Source organism: Manis javanica, chromosome 10 (assembly GCF_040802235.1).
Source record: "Manis javanica isolate MJ-LG chromosome 10, MJ_LKY, whole genome shotgun sequence".
In the NCBI taxonomy this organism is placed as follows: Eukaryota; Metazoa; Chordata; class Mammalia; order Pholidota; family Manidae; genus Manis; species Manis javanica.
This window is the reverse complement of record NC_133165.1, coordinates 68,409,307-68,427,420: the sequence shown is the minus strand read 5'-3', so window position 1 is coordinate 68,427,420 and position 18,114 is coordinate 68,409,307. Positions and strand designations below refer to the sequence as shown.

General features: G+C 39.0%; 1 long non-coding RNA gene across 1 annotated transcript; it reads left to right on the top strand.

Moving 5' to 3' along the window:
• Nucleotides 1-3,326: 3,326 nt before the first annotated feature.
• Nucleotides 3,327-17,630, top strand: LOC140843747 (uncharacterized). Its single transcript, XR_012121764.1, has 4 exons — nt 3,327-3,533; nt 8,301-8,370; nt 9,106-9,310; nt 17,434-17,630. It is a non-coding gene; the product is annotated as an uncharacterized lncRNA (long non-coding RNA).
• Nucleotides 17,631-18,114: the final 484 nt, after the last annotated feature.

Sequence of the window (18,114 nt, the reverse complement as noted above, 5' to 3'; positions counted from 1 at the left end):
ATTGAGACCTTCTAGATCATTTTGAAGGTTTACTTTTCAAGGCAGAAAAAAAGAACATGTTTTATCTAATAGATTGTTAGCAGGTTTCTAACTGTCAACATTTGACAAATGATGTCTTGATTGCCCTTTGCATTCTTGCTCTGGGCTCCACAAATGTTCTAAGTGGGTCTGAGTGATCAACTTTGCAATGACGGCCCAAGGGAAAGCTAGTGGTATTTACCCCAAAGTATTTACCTTGATTTCTTCACCTGCACTAAAGCCCCTTAACTTCCCTTGCACAAACTCAGATCAACACAAGGTATGTACGCCTGACTCTTTTACACTGAAGTAGAGTGTAACGATGTTCAAAAAACAACAGTGGTCACGTGTGTGATAGCTGCCGCCTGCAAGTCAGTTTCACTGTGGTTACTTAGACACATTGTGTCTCCAAATAGTAATTCTGTCTACTGTTCCAGAGATTCACTGGCTGGGAAATGTCTACATCCTAGTCTTAATCCTCAGATTCCTGTCTATCAATTCAGTCTTACATTAGTCAATTCTGAGCCAGCTGTTGGAGCAAATCGGACTGCAGGGATCCACTCAAGGGATTCTTTTGAGGCAGCTGTTTGAATGTCCAGATAGGTTTTCATGGAGATGAAAGTCATCTGGATTATTTCATGAGTATGAAACAGTGACTATAGTTTTCACTGAGTTGTGGGTCTGTTGTGTAGGTACTTTAATTATAGCCTAGTCAGATGTTGTTGTCTGGTAAGTCAGTGCTACACAACATGGCTAGGTACTTTAGGGAACTTTGGCGTGGGCTAAAACTGATTGGAGGTGAAGATTCAAAGGGTTTGTTATTTTTCCCCTTGAAAGTAAATTCTAAGGTCTTTTCTCTTTAAGTACAGAATTGAATGAGTGAAAATAGCAGATGGTCTTCAATCCTTTATGGCATATCTAAGCAACTGAAATTTTCCCCAGAGCTCTAAGTAGGTGTTAATCCGCAGGGGTGGCTAACTCAAATGCCTATGTTGTGGCCACAGTAAAGAAATTTAAGATAATGGGGGAACATTGAGACCATATTTCACCTCTAGTGAAGTTAATTCATTCATTTATATTCACTTTTTTTTTCTTGAAGAAGCACTATGTTACAAATAATACTGGTTGGACCAGTTTGCACCCAGTGTCTTGGGGATGACCTACATGGTATGGTTTGTGATTTCCGGCACACCAAAAAAGTTCCTTTAGCCTTGCATAGCTCACTTATCTGGGAAGAACAGTGTTTGAACTTCCACTGTTAACAGAGGCACTCTTGTAGATTAACCCATCTCTCCCTTTGCATGCTTCAGAAAAGAAGAAAAGAATGCTCTGTAAAAACATGGCATATTTGTGTCAAGGATTTTTTTCCTTCATGAGTGATTTGGGGCCCTGATGTGGAAAGGGGCAGGGTACAGTTGCTACAAAGAAGTGCAAAAGGAGATTGGGCAACAGAAATAGTGGTTCTCCTAAAAAAAACTCCCATATTTATTCAGCTACGATCTGTAAGGCATTCTTTAAGAGATGTTCTCATTTGTTTCTCAAACAACATTGTGATTTAGGGGTAAGTATTCCTGTTCACCTGAGGAAACAGCTTAGGAGCAAGTAAGTAGCCTGCTAAAGATAATATGATGATAAAATCAAGTAGGGCTCAAATCTAAATTCTTTTGTTCTGAGTTTTATGCCCCTTCTATTATACCTAGTATTTTCTAAATCGTGTTGTCCATCAGTAAATTTATGATATTCTTTGCTGTTGATAAATATAGCTTCAATTAACTCAACACCTTGTATGTGTGACAAGCTTTTGGTTTGGGAGACAGGTTGTCCAGAGTTAAGTCTCAGTTCTAGCAATTACTGAATGCACAAGCTGGGGCAAATTACTTACTCCCCTTGGAGTGTATCTATAAACAGAGATAACAATCTTACCTCATAATGTCATTGGAAAGAGATTTGAGTGGCTACATGTAGAACGATTAGAACAATTCCTCACACACAATAAATTCTAGGTAATTCTTAGCCATTGTATTTGTTACTTCATTAAATCCTTCCAAAAACACCCTTAAGGAAATACTTCCCTTATTTATAGATTAAGTAAACTGATTTAGGAAAGGTAGGTGACTTGCCTAAGTTCAAGATCAAATAAACTTGTTTTTTTTTTTTAATCAAGGTTGTTCTACACTCACCTGCAAGGTTGAGATGGCACCTGAATATCTGTTAAAACAGATGTTTAATATTCAGGATTGGCCTGCACATGGATGGAGCACTGAAATATGTCTCCATGGGGGCAAAATGATTTCAAGGTTTTGAGAGCTGCTGGCAGTCCAAAGGAAGGTGTGGGCAATGCTCACGGCTTCGCACTCTGGCATGCCTGTTTCCCAAAGACAGCAGAGTTTGTGACAAAGTCTCAAGTAAAGCACTGGTTGAGTGAAGTACCGAAAGGGAAGAGTTGGGTGAGGCTGGGAAGCCACTGACATTAGGAGATGGTGAGCAAAAGGAAGCGGGCCTCGGCCAAGGGGACCATACCTCTCCTACTTTGTGATGTTTGTCTTAGGCTCAGCACTGAGTCAATAGAAACAACCACCCAGATTTACAGCTATGAAAGACACCTTTACAACATGCTTCCTTACCTAGTGAGGATGGTTTCATTTTCATAGTCAAATTCCCATCCTTCAGATGATGAAATTGAGGTTTAGAAAGATTAAATTAACAACACAAGGCCACAACTAGTAAGTTGCTGAGACAGTGCTTAAACCTGGAGTCCTCTGATGGCAAAGCCCTTGGCTCTTCTCAGTAAGGAGGCTGCCTCTCAAAGGCCAACTGCTGACTACTAGGCACTGGGAATGGAAAGGAAATGGGAGTGTGGGACCAGATATTTACATGAGTAGTGGATTTCACCCTAGCCCTTGATTTTGCTAGTTTACAAACCAATAACAGAAATGGCCTCTGTGACACCCCACTATTAGCTTGGTTGTGAGTAAATGCTAAGCCCTTAAAAAGAAGTTCCCTAATAATCAGTTCATACTGATTTAACATGATGTTAAACTGCTCATAGAAGTTAAATATATCTTAGAAGCCTGAAATTTGACCAGTTTCCCAAGACTTTTTATTGCATGTTTATAAAATTTTACAAGCCCTGCAATTTATGACTTGTGACTAAGTCTCTCGGCAAAAGGCAATGAATTAATTAGAGACATCAGATGTCTATTGCTCACAAATATTTGTGATTTTATGTTGTCATTCTAAGGAATTTCAATCCCCCAAAAATCCAAAATTGAAATGAGCCAAGTATAAGCAGCATATTCAACTCCAGCTCCAGTCAAAGCAGTGGTCAGTGCAGCATGAGGCTAAAGAATTTTGGTCTGTATGGAAACAATCAGATTCCTTTCTTCCCTGGAGAGTGGATGCATAATTAAAAATAGGACATAATTACTGTTCTTTTGTATTTGAAAGAAAATTCAGCAAGCAAAAGGCAGCTGGGAGAATTAAACCACAGGTGAAGGCAACTTACGACTTGGGAGGTAAGTGCCAAATGATTTATATGCATTACAAATTAAGATCCAGATGAGGAGCATATTGGTGCACATAATATGTAGCAGCTCATTTGTATAATAAGCAGCAGAGGGTATTTTAGTCTTTCAAATTATCATTATGTTAGGGGAAGGCAAGGATGATGTTAGCAGAAACAGTCACTGAATTGTGAACCCCAAACTGAAATGAAGCTTACTAATTTGCTGACTCCCCCAATGGAAAGCAATATTTATTTATGCATGTATGTATTTTTTTATGACTTACAATGTGCCTACTTTCAAAAAGGATTTGATAACTCCATTTTAAAGAGAAGGCAAACTAGAATACCAGGCAAACTAAAGTTTGGTGTGTGCGTGTGTGTACGTGAGTGTGTGTCTGTGAGCAAACTATCTATAAATGTATCCAGAAGAATTCTAAATATTTGTATTTTTTGAATGAAAGAATAAAAGAGCTGAATAACAATATCAAAATAGTCAGTGAATCTAGTTCTATAAAACCAATATTTTTTTCAGTCTCTCATAGTGCAGTGATGAGATTACTTTCTGCCCATAGGAGGACCTTTCATGTTTTATTTAAAGCCTTTAGTTCAGTTATGCTCTGTGACATTGTTAGTGCTCACAAAAATCATGTTTTCCTTCCTTCTCTGACACATTGCTGGAGTTCACACCCCAGAGTTCCTGCATGTAGGTAGGTCTGGGTGACTAGTTCTTAACAATAGAATGTGAACAGAAGCGACGTTTGCACTTCTGAGCTAAGGTAGTTAAGAGCAGAAGTGTCTTCTCTAAGCAAGTCTTCTTACTCATCCATCAGCTGAATGCTAAAGGTAGTTCCTAGAAGCTCCTAAGCTGTGATTTTCAAAATAGGATCCCTGGACCAGTAGCATGTACATCACCAGGGGACTTGTTCAAAATTCAGATTCTGGGACCTACCCAATCTCTGCTAATCAGAAACTCCGGAGGTGCAGCTCAGCCATCTATGGATCAACAAGCCCTCCAGGTCATTCTGATGCATACTGGGGTTCGGGAACCACTATGAGACAGTAATGGGGCCACAGGTTGGAAGATTTATGGGTCCCTAGATGACTGCATGAGGCAGAGACTCTTCTCCGGTCCCCTTTCCCACCTCACTGCACCGCATCATAGGAATATTTGTATTACATTAAGCCCCAGATCTTCACAGGGCTTTCCACAGCACTTAGCCTGTCCTGACTAGTAATAACCCTCTTTCTATTATTGCTCCTGATGAATGTAACATCTTTCTGCTTCCGTCCTCACTGCCACAAGTTCTGTATGGAATGATGGAGAAGGAATAAACCAACCAGCTGATAAGCATTGTTTCCCCTCAAGTTTTGCTATTTTATCCTTCTTCGAATTTTCATATACTTTTCCATTTGCCTAGGTTTTCACCTAGTGCTCACTGAGCAGAAGCCCACCCATCCCTCAAACGTCTGCATATCTAACATCTTCCAGGAGCCTTTATACAATGTGGACCTTTCTATATATTCTTACAGGATTTCCTGCCCTTCAAGACCCTGAGGTTCCTTAATAGAAGACAGGCTTCTCAAATACCCCAGATTCTGGCATAAAATTATACAAGACACTTCATTCTATATAGTTAAATATTTTTAATTTTACCCCACATTTTTTTGGTTAGTTTCCTTTCCTTTGGGGGAAATCTTTGCTTGACTCTGGGAAATGCTTTGCTTGACTCTAAAATGTATTTCTACTGAATATATTATTTAGTTCTGTCTAATCAGTCTTTCCTTAACATTTTTCTAAGTGAGTTTATTGGAAAGTTTTAAATTGGTCTCAGCAATGTAAGCTGAGACTGTGGAGCTGTCTGCTGTCATGTTGACTGTCATATGGGGCAAGTCTGTGTGCTATGGGAAAGAAAGGGGCAAACACTGAAAGGTAACTAGTGTTAGGTCAGAAAATATTCTAGCACCTAGATCTAGTCATACCTGAAGTTGGATCCACATCTCTGTGGTTTGAATAATTAGGTCAGTACCTTTTCTTCTTTTGCTTCAGTTAGAGTTAGTTTCTATTATTAGCTTTCAAACATTGCCTGCTGCTATGAATATGAAAATTAATTAGCTCATTCCTGAAAATGAAGGACTGTAATGGGCCTTGGGCTGAAAACAGCAGAAGAGAGACCTAGAAAAGTAGGATAAAGTGATAGGATGGATTTTTTTAAGCACAGCAGGGAGATATAGTGTTGAAAAATGTCAAATGAATCAAGAAAGTCATCTCAGGAAAGAGCAATGCTCCTAAGACCTAATCCTTTATTTAATAGCTTCATGATTTTTGCCTTTCTCTTATAGGTTTTTGGTATGTTTTCTAAAATTTTAGTCTCCTTCCAAGTAATAATGTTCACCAAAGCATGGGTTTATTTGCTAGTTTATACATATAGCTATTAGAATTTTTAAAAGGTCATTTGTGGACCTTGCAAAGTTATCATGTGTGCTACAAATGGGATGAACATTCATACTTTGGGGAAATACTGAGATAGAGGATTGAGTCTGCTGCAGGCTGTAGGTGGAACAGGGTGGTTGGAGGAGTTAGAAAATCAAATTCCTTGTTCATGTCTTGAATTTAGCCAGCTTGGGAGCAGCTTTGCTGCCTCCAGCAGACAGCCTGAGTGAGGGCTACAATGAAGGCAATGGACAGGAACCCAGGATATATGTAGACCTAGTATGGCTACCGTATGGCCGCATCAGTTATTAAAACATTAAATACGTTGTTGCTAGCTGGAAAACAGCCATTGTTCTGAGCCCACATCATACTCCAACCTTAATTACCTTGGCCTTACCCTAAGACTCTTCTAGATCATCCCACAATTCAGCAAAGAAAGGGAAAATGCCAGTAGCAGGAAGCCTCTGGGACCTGGCAGTGACCTTGTGGCTACCTTCCACTCTGACTGGCTCGTTGTGAAATAATCTAAAACCCCTGGAGATATGCCTCTATTTCTCTATGGGTCATACTGGGTTCCATCTGTTGGTTTATTTGTCCATTTTCCTTTCCTGATTGTCACTAGTCTAAAGATTAGAACTATGTTTGTCATTCTCTCCAGTGTCTAATAGGAGTGGTGTCTTCAATTTGGAAACAGGTGAGGATGGCTAGGACCTAGAACCTACATTTCTGACTGTTTGACCACCTATTACCTGTGCTGTATAGGAAGACGTTCATAACTGGGCAGAAGGCGACGGAGTGCTGTGCTTAGAGCCTGGACTCTGGAGCTAGTAAGCTGGAGTTTAGATCCTGCTTTAGTCCTTTAAAACATAAAGCATTTAATCCTTCTGTGCCTTAGTTTCTTCATTTGTTAAATAGGAGTAACAACAGGACCTGCTACGTAGTGATGATATGACAATTAAGGAACTTGATACATATACAGAAAGCATTTAAAATGGTCTCTGGCATATATAGTAAACAGTTCATTGCTTTTAGCTATAGTTATTACTATTATTTTACACAGACGTGAAAACAGTGTCACCCAAATTCACTATATTACTATCTACTAAAGCAGTGTCATGCAAACAATCGGACTATTTCCCACAGGTAAGTAGGCCTTCCACATAGAGGTTCTGTAGTCAGTTTTGGTTTGGAAATGCTGAATTAGATAAGATTAAATCAAGTGTGCTGCTGGATACATTAATATGCTAATGTATTCCATGAAACTCTAAGACATTCTTGTAGATCAATTTAATAAAATCTGATTTTACCATCACACTTTTTGTTACTGAGAATATTTTTACGGAAATACCACAGTGGGGATTTCTACCTCAATCCTATGTAAAATCCTTTGCCTTTTAAGTGGACTGGATTGTAAAGAACCACAATTTGCTTTCTAAAAAAGCACTTAGATCTAAGATGCAAAAGGGACAAGTGACCTCCTTGGCCTCTTCCACCTAGACCCATCGTTCTGATGGTGAGCAGAGGCAAGGAAACAGCAAGTCCTAGTTATTTAAAGAGGCTAAAGGGTAGGGCCTCTCTCCCTTATGCTGAGAGCGGCTCACCCAAGCCTTCTGCCTCCTGTTCCCAGGAGTTCTTGTCTTTCCCACGCCATGGGTTTCCACCTACATTTGCAGTCCATCCCCATCCCCTCTTACTTATCACTACTTTTAGTTTCAATAGACATGTCAAAGAATGACTCAGTTAAAAGCAGCTATGTCATATAGACACAAGAAATGTGATCATTTAGCTCATATCACACCGAAGCTTCACTTGACTAACTCTGGGAAGCAATCATGAGCTTGAACTTGACCCACCAAGTGAGCACTCTTCCTCATGGCTGGAGTCTGGAGGAGGGGTGAAGGCTTGACCAAGTGTGCCCTGAAACCTGAGCAGGTGTTGGCACAGTTAACTAAATTCAGTGGCTGCTTGTTGAATTAATGAAAGGATAAAGATGAAAATTTAGGTAAGACATGGCAGTGCTACTCCTAATATAGCTGACATTCCACCAATTTTATCAATACTAAAATCATGAATTTAAAGTTACTTAATCAAATACAACCATTTTTTTACCTTAGTTTATAGAGGCATTTTAACCAATTTATGCTTCTTTTTTCTCCCTTTCTTCAGTCATCAGTAGTTCTGTATAGGGATCTGGCTTTCCCATTTTGTATGTGTACATGGGTGTCCTAATTTGGTTATGAGATTTGATTTTATTGACTTGTCAGCATTAAGTTCATGCTTCATTCCTTTTATTTCCTTATCCCTGAAATTAATTTTATTGATGATCATTTTGTCTTCCCCTTCCAGAATTTTTTTCAGGGCCTGGGAGTTCTGGATAATGCCGATGGTGATCCCTGAAGGCAGAGAGAGCACTTACGTGGGTAGAACAAAGAGCACCTCTCTAAGACCTTCCCTCGTGCATGGCAGTTTGGCTGATAAAGTCCAACCAAACCCTTCCCTGTCAGTGCTGGGAAGTCCTCATTCCATTATCTTTGGGGGTGGCAACAGAGAAGTCTGAGAATTTCCTGATTTGGGCTTCTTTTAATGTAATCTTATTTTTATACTTGGAAATTTGAAAACATTTTCATTTCTCTTGACGTTTAAACATTTTACCAGATTTTGGTTACTTTACTACTATTGATTTTGATTAGGAAATAATATCCAGTGTTTTTCAATGTCCAATTTCAGATTTGTTTTAATTTTTTTAATCCTGAAAAATTTTCTACAATTATATCCCTGAGTATCCTGATGTTTCACCCTACCCGTTCCTTTAGAAATGGGTACTAATTTTTGTTTAGATTGCTGTTCAACTTTCCTCATCTGACATCTTCCCTCACATTGTTTCTTGTTAAGTCCTGCCTAGGTTCCTGGAGTCTATCTATTGTTTCCCCAATATGGTTCCCATGCTTTTTCCCTGCCACTGCTAACAACCTGAGCAGTTCTAGAATTAACTTACTTGGTACTTGCCATTTCCTTTTGCATCTTGTTGAGGATGTCTAATAGTTCCTTGTCAAGCATTTCCTTTGAGAGTTCATTTTCTACATTTTATTTTTCTTTCATTGTGGGGCATTGTCTTACTGTGGTTGCAATACCCATAATTTCATGTATCCAGGATGCTGGCCTTGAGCTAGGTTCCAGGAGCAACAGAGAAGTGGTGAAGATTGACTTGTGAGTTAAAGATTGAGGAGACAAGCAAGGTCTGAAAGGTGGTATTGAGTGATGAAGCCAGAGTCAAGAGCCAAGGACCAAATCCAGGAAAGCAGCAGGGTGAAGACAGAGAGGCAGAGACCTGGGACAATACTGGGACCGAAAGCAAAGTGAGTGGCTCTGGAAAGGAGGGAAGAGGGTTGAGTCTTGAATCTCTGAGGACCTACTAAATGTACTGGGCAATTTAGACAAAAGGGGAAGCTGGGGCAGACAAGAAATCCTGTCTCATACCTGTTTTGAAGATCATACTAGAGAGGACCGGGATGGCGCCATGTGGCTTGTGCCAAAGTCCTGAGACAATATTGTAGCTCAGGCTGACTGCCAGGGCTGCCTTGATCCTATTGATCACAAAAAGGAATGTGCTTAATTCCATTTGTTTTGGCAATTGCAGAAATTGCTTCTTTCTTAGATGATTCTACAGGTATTTTAATGAAAATAGGGGAAGAGTTCTCAGGAGCATTGTCTCACTACACCATATTCTGTCAATTCCCAAATTTTGTCTAAAGTTGTATGTCTTTGTGAGATACCAAAGAAATATGAATATAAAACATACGTTTCAATTGCTGTGTGTAATATTCTTCCCCTGCACTCAGTCCAAAAACAGACTAGAATTACTTTTAGACATCAAGCATTCATGGATGTTGACTGGTCCCATAAAATGGTGAGAAGTGTCAGCTCCCAAGAGTATAAGATATGAAAATGTACTCAGAGGAAGTAGAATAAAATTATTAGATCACTTTGTACTTTCCAAAGCCTTAACATGATAATCTCCTGAGAAATAACTAGAAACTTTTGGTATTAAGTTTCTAGCATTGACACCATTTGAAAACTGGCCATTTAAATGAAGCATATCTTTTCAGGGAACTTTAGAGAAGCTGATATGTTAGGGTAGAAGTATTAAGAAAAGAATCAAGGAAGCATTCAACAGAATGTGTTCTCCTGGGCCAAAATAATGCCGTCTAGCCCTGCCATGAATCCATGAAGACAATCTCAGGGAATTGTAAGAAACACAAACAGAACATAGAACCACAGCACCTCTTGAACTTCAGAAACAAGCCTTCCAAAATCTGAATGTTTTCATTCCGGAGTACCCTACTTAGGTTCTGTTTTACATTGTGTTTTAAAAATATGTGAGCAGAGTTGGTGCATAGCATGTGACGGATAGCTATTGAATACACACAAAAACAAGTCACAAGCCAATGAGAGAACAGATTAGGGTTTTGATATGTAATATGCATCAACTAATCTTCCCAAGCATGGAGAAACACTTAATGCATTGTATTCCTAAATCTTGCCTCAAGACCTATTCTTACTTGGGGACTATTTTTCTTAGCACTCATTTATTGATCATTTCCATCCATCCGTCCATCCATAAGTACTCTTTTGAGTACTTAGTCTATGCCAGTGCTCATGTGAGTGGCTATGAATACAATGCAGAATAAGAATATGACAGACTCTCTTCTTAACCCTGTAAAATCCAGCTGCCTTCACCTCCTCAGGCTCTCAGCTCCTCCTCAATTCAGGGAGTTTCCTGAACTCTGCCTGGCTTCCCACTCCTTGGCACTGCAGACTGGAAATTCTCCCAAGGCAGTGAGCTGGGGAATCGTAGGGCTCACTAGTTGGTCTTGCTTTTCTCAGGGTCACTGCCCTTAATTGCCTGATGTCCACTATCTCAAAAACTTTGTGTCATGTATTTTTTCCATTCCATTTTGGTTATTTCAGTCCAGAAGGTAAGTCCAGATCCTGTTACTTCATCTTAGACAGAAACAGATGTCTACTACTGAGTTTTGAGTTCTTTATGTATGCTGAACAGAAGTCCTTTGTCAAATACAGGATTTGCAGGTATTTTCTCTCATCCTATAGTTTGCTTTTTATTCTCTTAATGGTGTCCTTTGCAGAGAAGGAGTTTTTAATTTTGATGTTCAGTTTGGTGCATATACAAGAACTCTTTAACTAACCCCAGATTACAAAAGTTTTCTCCTATGCATTTGCTATTTTTTAAAAAAAGTTGTAATGTAGTTGATATACAGTGTTATATTGTTTTCAGGTATACCACATAGTGATTTGACAATTATACACTTTACTAAATGCTCACCATAATAAATGTAGTTACCATCTGTCATCATACAAAAGTATCACAATATTATTGACTGTATTCCCTGTGCCGTACTTTCATCCCCCTGACTAATTTATTTTATAACTGGAAGTTTGTACCTTTTTATCCCATCCACCTATATAACCTATCTCTCATCACCGTCCCCTATGGCAATCACCATTCTGTAGTGGTGTTACAGAATGTTCTTTTATTCTAATTCAGTTGTATATGGGGGAAAACTTATGTTTTCTGGTGAATTGTGTGATACCTATTTCAAACCAGACATCCATTCTGGGCCACAGTCCTTAGGGATTTTGACACACCTGTAATTATTCTGAGTCTCCACTGGATGTCAATACTGCTCAAGGAAAAGCAGTTCACACAGCATATTGGTTACACACACCCAAATCCATGCTTTTAGGAAGTGTTACAGTGGAATGGTTAGAAAGGAGGCTAGAAGATATGAAATACGCAAGGGGAATATCTCTCCCTCAGCTCCGTAATGAACCTCTAGGCTGGGTGGTGGGATACAGTGCTGGAATTTGTAGCAATTTTGAACCTCCGACTTGAAAGACTGAATTCCACTTTCCACTGTGGCTCTTTGGTTGCTGACTTCTACAAAAATGAAACCACGTTTTTGCTTGAATTATTTCACTAATTCTCAGAGTATTTTATTGAACTAGAATGAGGGGTTCAGTCTTTATTTCATTTCTTTTGTTTGCTTCCCAAACATGTACAAATTTCAGCAGTGATCAGGTAGAAAGGATGACTTTGGTAAGGAAATTACCTGCTCCATTTTGGCCCATATCCAAGGGTATCTCTAAGCTCAGGGACATGAAACGGGAACCGAGGAGTCAGTGACCTTCGATCAGACTTCTGAGCAGGTTTTCTTCCAGGAAAGCTCTAGTCTGTTCAAGGACTGAAACAAGATAAGAAAAATCGCATTTACATAGCTTTTCTCTCCTAATAATCTACCACAAAATTGCAGTTTGAGGCTTAACTGCTTTAAGAATTGATTCTCCAGATTGTGTTTTGTATTCTCATTCTGAAGAAGGTAATTATAAATCTATCATTGTGTTGTATTTTTTACACAGTCTTGTCTTTCTGTAAGAAGACCAATTTTGAGAATTGGGAAAAACAGAACATAACAATATTTTGACTATATATCCACAGGTGGGAACAAAAATATAGGACTGATTAGGTTCTCTTAGGAAGATATTATTTCTGTGCAAGTTTCATGAAATGTCTTGAATGTGGTATAGGAATATGTACTTAACAAGGCTGTCAGTTGACAGAACGTAAAAGTAAGCTTATTCTCATCTTTGGCTGACTAGCATTGCTCTACTACGGCTAGCAATAATAAAAATATTGATTGAATAAACATATCTACAGCAGATGGAATTTTGGAGTGAATAATTTAAAAAATGTTCTAACATTTGGGAAAAGATACCCAAATATAGGTTAAGATATGGGGATAGTCTGATTCAAGTAGAATTATCTCTTAAAATAGGTGCTGTTTTAATAAGTAGTATGTACTCAGGTGTTGGTGATAAGAGCAAGCTAAAGATTTTTGCTCTTTCCAGGGACTATGAGTTTTCCATTATGACCTGTTTCCTGTGGAAGCTTAACTCCCCTGTGTAGCTAAACATCCAACAAACCAAATATTTGAATTGTAGTAAGTGGGATGCCATACAAATCTATGCCAATGACATCGTGATTCTTATACTTAGCTATATATGGTTGGTAGAGTTTAATAGCGTTCAGGTTCGATTTTCATGTAGTGACAAGATTCTGTCCCGGCACGCATAATTTTTGGGCCATTTCTCCACAATGTGTGTCATGTCAGATTTTTATAACCACGTGGCAGCTGGCTTACAGCTTTGTACTATTATTCATACTTGGATCGGTAAGGTTTGTAAGAAATGTAAAAATTAACACTACTTTTATTTATTATATTTGCTTATGTCAAATGGAAGACCTAGATTGTCTGCTTGTCACTCACGGGTTGGATTTTACTATAGGCTGTTAGCATAAGAGGCAGAAAATTGTGAAGGTATAAATCATATCCCAATGTGGCTAATAGCTTTGTTCCAGATATGGTATTGGCACAAAACTAAAAATATTGGATTGGTCTTCCATAAGTTCAGAGCCATGGTTTTCATATTCTTTTTTTTTAATGGCAAATTATAATCACCAGTGTTATTTTTTCTGTTTGACATGATCTTGTGTTGTGGTCCCATTTTCAAATTTCCTGTTCAAGTTATTCTTTGGCTTCTCTTATCAAAGCAAAAGAATTTAAAATCTGGAAATCTGCTTAAAATGCTTTGGATGTCCACTTAAATACTTCAGGGTGAAAAGCAGACATTCTGCAAAGAAGGAATATTGGAAGCACTGCATTTTGGAATAAAAACAAAACAAACAGATTCTTAAATAGCACCTTGGTTCCAATGTGTCAAATTAAATACGTGCCTCATAAGATAGTAATTTTTTCATTTTCAATTAATTTAACCAAGTTTTAATGTGGGTGTAATAAATCTTTTGCTGTATTTTTTCTTTTGTTTGCCCAGTGAATTCTCTGAATTAATGTTTTGGTGTTTTATAATAAGAAAAGCTTCCTAGAGAGGAAATAAGTGGTGAGGAGAGAACCTGTCTCTCAGTAAAAACAATTAAATGAATGAAAAAAAAACTCAGATAAGTAAAGAACAGACATTTTCTCTAGTACTAATTGCTGCTCAATATTAGTTTAACATACACTTTCTCACTGGTGGCATTTTCTTGAATGACTCAAAAATATTAATTTAAAAATAAATTTCCCCACCAAAATCCTTTGGCCAAAAGTTTATATATATAAAGAAAAATCTCCTTTATTTTGGTTTCAACTGTCTTGGTAAACTATGAAGCCTAGAATTTAGGAATGTGTGGCTTTAGGCTCTAGAGGATCACTTAATAGAACAATCACTATTCCTAGTATGTTCCTAGTGTGCCGTGGGTGCATAGCAGGTGTTCAATGCACCAGTCATAATTCCTAAATGAATGAATGAACTTGTGGAATCAGTGCATTAATATGAAGCACAACCAAGAGGATGGCAAAAGTAGGTTTGGAGGCAATCGTGGAAATGAAGTAGCAATAAAAGTGCTAGAGTTCAAGTCTGTATCATCTTTATCCCCAAACTTATAATTTATGTTAAAGCAAAGAATACAGGCCCACAATCTTTTATGTCCATTTCCAAATCCAAAAACCTAAAAAGACTGAAAGTCTTTTCCCTAACTCATTTGCAGGTAAAACCACACCTAACCTGACAGAGCCTGTTCACGTCTATTTATCTGACTTAGTGTAAATATACACATATTTTGCTGCAGAAAGATAGATATGTTTGATTACAGAGTTCTGCTTTAGTCCCTGGTGGGAGGTCCACATAATGTACAATATATGCACCTTTAATTCCCTTTTAAAATACATATAATTCTGAGTTCTAAAACATTTTGCCCGAGATTTGGGACAAGAGCTGGTGACTCTGTATGTTATTTGTGAATTAGTGGGAGCTTTCTGCTTATTTTCCTGCTTGTCAATCTTCTCCTTTCTGATGCTCAACTTGAAATAACTTCCCTGCATAGGAGCTTCTCTTATGAAAGGTGAGTGCTACCCTCTCCATTCCTTGATTCACAGCATGAATTACTGCCTCATCTTCAGCCATCAGGCATCAACCCTCACCATGGCTTGGTTCTCTGGGAGGGGTACTGTCTGTGCTTGGTTAACCTGGGAACACACTACTGCTACATGGGGCCTAGAAGAGCACACGACATGTAAGCTGGCTCAGTGTGATGTGTCTGGGGGGAGCACTGGAGATATCACATTGTACGTATGATCATGCATGCACAGCAATCACTACTGGGATTATGCATAGTTTTCTCACTGTGTTGGATCAGAATAGAACCTATCATTTGGGCTTTATTAGTTTTAGGCATCACCCATCTGGAGATCTAAGGAAGACAATCCACCTATGTATTTATCCTTAACCAGAGAATGGTCCTCCTGTATCATCGAAGAAAAGATTATCTGAATAAATTGAACTCTACAAAAGCCAGCTCTGATATATCTACTCCGTGAGCAACAAATCTTAAACTAGAATGCCTTCACATCTGGCTTTAAGTAACTGACTTAATTGGCCCAGATTGAGACTTAATGAGGACAGAGGGGAAGTAAAACTAAAATTAATTCTGTTCCTTATTGATAGTCTGGCTATGGAATTTATGGGAAGGATTGGGGGTGTTTACTGCTCTAAATTTATCCATGTAATCACTCTGCCAAAGTCTACTAATGGTAGAGTTCCACTGAGACTTGGCAGTGCTGAAAACTAGCATTGAAACCTGCTGTGATAACCCAGACAGAGGGAGTGTTTGTTGACTTGCACTTCGTGTTTCTTCTTGACCCTGAATTTTGGAAGGTCCAGAGATAAAACTAAGCATCTCTGGTCCTCTGGGGACATCTCCCTCTCGCTCACCTCCCCTTCCTCCTCTGCCCCTTCCCCTATATCTGTCTAATCATCTATTCCTCATTTTCACCCTCTCTCTGCCTGCTTATGTGTCTGTAGTTTATCTGCTTTTCTTCCAGTAGGAGAGAAGTTGGGAAAGGCAGAAATGGGCATTTGTCATCCTCTAGTGAGGCTTAAAAGTATTACTGAAGTCATTATTTATACCGTTTTTTTCTGCCTTACAAAATTAAAGCCCTCACATAGCAATGATGGCAATTCTTAAATTTCACTTTGACAGCCACTTAAACTAGAGATCCTTTAGTTTGGTGGTTGTGGAAATGAGGCGTTATTAGTAAAGTACTTTGAACTCCTTGGGAGATTTCAGTTAAACTGAGGGGTGCTAATCCTTGATAACAAAATGAAGTGCCTGTCTGTTGACCCTGGAATACCTTTTTCCAAATTACCCAGTGTTGAATGTATGTATTACCAGGGAAGTTTTTGAAAGTTTCATTTTTAAGACATTCCTATGGCAAATTTTCTCATCAAAATTCTTGTTTTGATATGCTGACGCATGTGACTATTATACCCACCTAGGAAACAAGTAAGAAAATAAATAAAACCTCCAGGGTGTTCAGAAAAAGAATAAACCCTTCTTTTCTAATGTTTCTGAGTGTGTGTTCTGAATTGCATTGTGAAAACTGTGAAGGAAATCTTTCGGCCTTTCTGAGCATCTTGTCACCATGAAGCGAGAAGGTGAGTTTAAAAATGGTGGCAGTGCGGCAGCTGCACCGGCCTCAGCTTCTTAAGTGGCATCTCCACAGCAGGGGGTAAATCTCAGCTTCTGGCCTTGAAACAGCAGGAATAATGAGACATTTGCTCTTCCGGAAGCTGAGAATCTTGATGTCCTCCTGCGTTCTGGCTCAAGTCCTTTGCCGTGGCTTCCCCTGTCTTTTACCCATGATCCTGGGGTGCCCTACACTATTTCCCAAGGCTTCACACACTCCTGATGTTTGCAGTGACCCTGGACCAGGGGTTACACACACAAAAACACACATGTCCCAAGCAACCAATGTAAATGAGTGAAGTGGGCCTGCGGGGGCCAAATGGGCAAAAGGTACAGTCTGAGCAAAGGGGGAGGTTCCCACTGAGACCTCAACCAGTGTGAGTACATGTCCCGTACTGGTAGATTCCATTTTTTTTTATTTCAAAGGAAACACAAAATCCAGGATATTTTTTAGGTGCAGTTTTATAATTTTTAAATTTTCCATTGTCATTATTTAAGTGTTTTGGAAAACCAAAACAACATAGCAGCCAGCTGCATCTGGCCTGTGAGATGTTGGTGTGACTTCTGCCCCAAACAGAACAAAATCAAGAAGAGCCATCTTAACAGTTTTGTCCCTGTACTCAGTGAATCATTGATCCCACATTTTTAGGCTTTGGGCATCCTTCTAATCTATTAGGAATCACAGCAAAAACCTGGAGACTATTCTAATGCCACATGCAGAGCTGTAGCACCGTGGTCTTGGCCATTCTTGATTGCTCGTGATTATCTGCGCACTGTAGAAGAAAAGAGATGTTCCATTAATGTGCTTTTATGCTCTGTGGCTATGATCCTGCTGTAGATTCTATTAACATTGACCCTGCAACACATACTCTGCTTTGCCAGGAGGCAACACCAACGTGAGGAGCCAACCATGAGGAACCCCCTCCAGAAGAGACCACCCAACGAGAAGCTGAATTACAGTCCCCATGGTGCAAACCACCACTCATGGGAAGAGAAAAATACTTGAGAGATGACTCAAATTTATAATGATTTTAAGCCCCTTCGCCTCTTGTCTCTTCCCCCAAATTAAAGCAGTTTCATTTCAAGTGATTTTTCTATAACTTTTCATTGTAACGGAGTCTGTCACATAGGACCTGGACATAATTATTTCAGAATACAACTACTAGTAACGCATAGTGAACTGGATCACCTGAATTTTATGATTGTATATCTGGCTTACCTGGATCTTTTAGACATAAACTGCATATACATGATGCAAAGTAAGGGGGTTATTTATTTATTTTATTTCAACAAATGATAACTGAGTTTTATGCTAAGTGCTAAAAGATTATTCTGACAATACCTGTCATCAATATCATGAGGTCTAAGAAGGAAAAGAAAAATATGTGACAAACTAAATACAAGGTATTGAGTGTTATGATAATGGTATGTACTGCTCCATCGCTGACTCCTGCTGCTTCTAGGCCAATGTGTATCTACAATCTATCAATGTCTCTCCATCGCCACTGTCCTGGTTTAAGACACTTTCTCTCTCCTGGCCTACAGCCACATTCTCCTACCTGC